A 5,415-nucleotide genomic window follows, 5' to 3' on the forward strand; every position below is an offset into this window, starting at 1 on the left:
AAGATTTTATGAGAATAAGGAGAGAACTAGGCATTTGCTCATTTTTAAATTTATAATTTTTTTAAATGTTTTGTTTTTGAAAAATCTCAAAATCGGATTTTTTAGTCGACCGATAAAATTCTAATCGACTGATGGTTATTTTTTAAAATTTTAAAACTAAAGGGACCTGATACCCCTTGGCTTTGTTTAAAAAGGTGCAATCGTTATTTTTTAACCCGTGTTTTTTTTTCCTCTTCGGAAGTCGAACACTCCCTCTCCTCTGTCTGTCGGACAAACTCCTCCTCGCCGGAATCCTCTTGCCGTGACAGGGTACTCCTTCAGTAGTCGATGCTTACGACGCTTGAGACGCATCTTCTCACCTGTCGTCATCCACAACGTCTCCTCCTGTTTCTATTGCAGTCGAACCCTTTATCGCCTCTTCTCTCTTGCCTAAAACCCGTGGAAACTTGACATTCCTTTTCGGTAGACTGCTCCCGCCGATTGATTCGGCCACTAATAGAAACTGTGATCGTGGAAGGCCTATTGTCCATCATATCCTCTCCAGCATATCAACGGAGCATCGTCCGCATCGCACGAAGGCTCCTTTAGTTTTTCTTTGGTAGATAGCTACCGTCCTCCACAAACCCTAGGAGATTTTAATATCTTGCTGAAACCTTCTTGCCGCGACAAAAGTGATTCTGCAGCATTGGTTATCCTCTACGACGCAGGACAACATTTTCCTCCCACCGGACGTCATTGGAAAGCCGACATCAACAGCGTCTCCACCTGTTCCTCTTAAAGACCTTGTTGATCAAACACTCCCTGTGACATCGATTCCCTTTGACAGGTTCATTCATTTTATTTTGTTTCTTGACAACGATGCCTCATCAAAAAATAGCCTCCGCACAAGGTCCCCCTCCATCTACACCACAAGCACGTCATGGATTTTCTCTTAGACTACTTAGAAATCCCCTTTTATACTATACTTTTGGATCGATTTCTGCATTCCCTATTTTACCTGATAGAAATATTTTGTTTCACCTATTTATCGCTACAATATCAAAGAATTATTCACAAGCATTTCACATCTTTTTGACCCTGGTGCAGACCCCCTTCATTATCCTTTATTGGTCCATTTGTTTTACACTAATTTACAAATTGATCATGAAACTAGATTTCTTTCCTCTCTTGTTCACGATTGAGTTTGATTCTAAACTTCTTGGACAAATCCTAGATATTCCACCCTCATAAACACTTTTCAATACTATTGAACTTAATGATGAAAGAATTTTTAAACAAATTCTTCTTCCTAGTGTACCTCATTGTCCTCCTTTCAAGAATATCAATCTTCAAACTCGTGTTCGCATTGCTGGATGAATTTTTGCCCATAATGTTATACCTAAAACTGGATCTTTTGATTACTATTCCACAGATCTCTCTATGGCTCTTTACGTCTTATTTGGAAATATTTCTGTAAATTGGGCCAACGTGTATTTTACTACGTTGTGGAAACAAAAACCCTTTCTTCCGTATGAATGTCTTCTTACCCGTATCTTCAAATATTTCAAAGTATCCCTAACCAATGAAAAATCTATTGAACAAAAGGAATTCTTTGATAACTATTTTTAAACGAATGAAACTCACCTATCTACCTCCTGCAAATTTTGGATCTCCTGAATCCTCTGAACCATCACCATCTCCTATGACACCCCCATCTCCAGTAAAACGAAAGAAAGTCTCTATTGGTCAAGACAATGATGAAATTTTGCAATGAATAGAAGCTTTGGAGCTACATCAACATACTTTTCGTGAGGATGTGACTCAATAACTTTCGACAATTCAGAATGATATTGCTGAACTCAAGGGGATGATCAAGCAACACTTCTCTTGAACTTTGTTTACAGTTATTGCAGTCTTTCTTTTCATGAACTTTGATAATTTTTGGGTTGTAATATTTTGAACTTGAATTTGCATTTTGCTTATGCTATGACTGCATTTACTCCTTTTGATTATGACAAAGGGGGAGAAAAAGACCAACATGAAGTAAATTGCAAATATAAAAATGCAATGCATGAAGTAATAATGAAAATGTAAAACAATCAATATGTGATATATGTGCTTTGATTGTGCTAACTTCTCATGTTTTGTAGCATATTGATAGGGGGAGTAAAATCTCTATCTATGCATCTAAATGCTCTATCTTTGACTAGTTTGTCATCATAGAAAAGGAAGAGATTGTTATGACAATGAAGTCGCACACGATACTTCAAGTACAAGGTTTTGATGATAAACAAGTGAATCAACTCTATTTCAGCTAAGGCAATGAAGAAAGATGACAAGAATTCAAGAATTCAATGAAGAATCTTTGAATACTAGTGTGTAAATATAAAATTCATTAAATATCTTAGATTCTTGTAAGAGCCTTACTTAGAGTGCATATTTTAATTGCATTTCACCTAAAAAGTCTTTAGAAAAACTTTTTTAAAAGAACCTTTCTATGAAAATCATTTTAGAAAACTCTTTACTTAATTTTTCATGTTTATTAGTCGACCAACTTTTTTGCACCAAATTTTTCTAAACTAAAACATCAACTATCTGAATTAGTCGACTAATCGACTCTCAGTCGACCAGACAGAATGTCTGTTTTATGAAAAATTTAGCAGCAGTCGACTGAAGGTTTTATCAGTAGACCAGACAGAATGTGTGTTTTCAGAAAAATTTAGCAGCAGTCGATTGAAAGATTTTTCAGTCTACTGATGATATTATCAGTCGACTAACTTTTTCTTTAGTCGACTAAGTTTCAAACTTCAGATTTTCAAACGACTCTGTTAAATACATTAGTCGACTGACGATAATTGACAGTCTGCTAATATTTGATTTCAGTTGACTAACTACTGTTTCAGTCGACTAATTTTGTCATTTTTCCTGAAACTTTTAAAAGGCATGTCTTTTCATTTTTCAAACATTTTGATCATTCAAAAGTGACTGTTTTGACACCCTTTCATACCCTCGACGTATGAAATCTTTTAACTATAAATATGAGTGCATTCCACACTAAAAAACATCGAATCATATCAAATTACATTGAATTACAAAGATTGAATTCTTTGCTTTTTACTGCTATTCATTCAAGTATTTGTTTTCTCACTCACTTGATATTTTTACTCTAGTTTTCACTCAAATTCTTTTGAGAGACAGTGAATTCGTGAGTTGAGTATTTCAACAACCTCAAAAGCCAATTGCATTCTATTTGCATTCATAAGAAGGGCTCGTAGGTTGATTGTAAGTTGATTATTTGATTTTTTTGTAAAATAAAAAGACTCTATGGTTTAAAGGAGTTGTTTGCTTTCAATATGGTTGTTACTGAAAATGGGGCCGGATTTGGTCTGTATGTTCTTGTGTTTACATAAGGTTGATAGTGAAAATCTCAAGCGAGTTTTGCTTGGACACTGGATGTAGGTCTGGATGACCGAACCAAGATAAATTCTTGTGTTCTTTGTGTGATTGCTTTGCAAATTTTAAAATCCTTCAAAATTTCGAAGACGCTATTTAAAAGCACTATTCACCCCCCCCTCTCTAGTGCTCGTTGCTTTGATCCTATAGCACTTTCATAATTCTATTCTAAATGATGAATGAGTTAAAGAATTTTGAGAATTGGATATTGAAAAGCATATTTCATTCTTTAGGAGAATTAAAATAAGATTGAAGATATAATACATTCCTGACTATGGTCATAAAATGTATTATAAAATAATCTGTATTTAAATTCAGGTAAAGAATAAAATACATTTTGGTGCCTTTATAGAGTTTAAAATGAAATTAACTCTCAATATATCTTGACTCTGGCCATTGATATATATTTTAAGTTAATTTCAAGTTAAACTCTGATAAAGGAAGAAAGATTTAGAAAATATGGTGATTTTTTGAAAAAGAGATTCAATGTGAATCCAATGTTATTCTATAAAAATAAAAATCCTAAGCATTGTCCACATTTTGACTATGGTCATCAATGTGGGTCATTTGCTTAGGATTAATTGCCTCTTATTAGAATGATGGATGTGCCATTCATGAATTTTTGAAATGAAAAGAAAATGAGATGAAACAGATAATTCATGATATTTACATGCTCATACATTCTATTCTAATTCTAGAAAGGAGAAATTCTCATTAATATCTAACTATTACATCTTTGAATTTGAATTTAAAATCATGAAAGTTTCTAATTTAAGAAGGAAGCTTAGCATTCTCTGCATTTTCTTGTAAAAAGAGTTAACACAAAACAAGATTGCAAAATACATAAGCAAATGGAAGACATCATGGTAGAGTCAATATGCATATAGCTAAGTGGAGAAATGCATGTGCTATTCCTATGTAAATGAAGAAATGCATATGCAGGTATTCATGATAGAGGGAAAATGTACATTTTAGGAATCATGGGTAGTATACTAAGAGAATGCATATTAGGATACACGTATGATGTTCTAAATTAATTAGAGGATGGTGAAATGCATATATATGAGGCTAATGTTAATAAAGGTATATACATGAGAATATATGTGAGACTATGATATGGTTTAATATATAAAAAATGAAGAGATATAGGGGAGGGGATTATGAATATGGATGCTGTGGTATGGTAAGTGTTGCTAGTGGGATATAGATGTAGATGATGCTATGTAACAAAAGTATAATGTAGTGCTACAAAATATATAGCAATATAACAATGCTGGCGGTGCATTACAGGGTGATAATGATTGGAATATGAAACTGCCTAAAGGAAAAATGATGGGTGTTATGAAACAAGAGTGATTGCCAATGAAGGATGAAGGTGTTGCAGTGGTATTGTGCTGTGAAGATGGAGTGTAACCGATAATTTTGGTAGGTGTAGAAGATGGCATGGTGCTGCTGTAAGAGATGGCGAAAGGTGGAGTGTTAGGTGAGTAAAAGGTAAGTGTTGCTACAGTATTGCTACAACAGGTGTTGTGTGTAAGATGGTACTGTAAGCACAATAGAGTTTGTGGGATGGTGCTACAGAGGATGAAAGTGAGTAGCAAGGGTGCAGCAGAGTGTGTGTGACTGTTGTTGTAGTTACAACAGGGAAAGGAGGGTAGCTGGAAGAGGGTGGCAGTAGGTGATCATTAGGATCGAGCTGTGCATAGCCCGTTGGTGCTGAAGTGGGTTGTTGTGAAGGGTATATAGCAGTAAGGTGCTGAAATGAAGTTGGAAAAACATGCAGGTAGTGGTACTGGTGGAAGGCAGGGGTAGGGTGGCGTGCACAAGTGGAGAGTGTTTGCAGTTGGAGTACAAGGTTTTAATGCTGCAGGAGTATGTAAGTACAGACTGTGCATTTGTGAAGGGAATGGATGTAAGGTGCGCAAGGATATAGGTGTTGTGCATCTGTTGTGCACATGGGACAGAAGTGAGGGGCTGGTGATG

This window comes from Nuphar pumila, chromosome 7 (genome assembly GCF_984573655.1).
Source record: "Nuphar pumila chromosome 7, dmNupPumi1.hap1.1, whole genome shotgun sequence".
Taxonomy (NCBI): domain Eukaryota; kingdom Viridiplantae; phylum Streptophyta; class Magnoliopsida; order Nymphaeales; family Nymphaeaceae; genus Nuphar; species Nuphar pumila.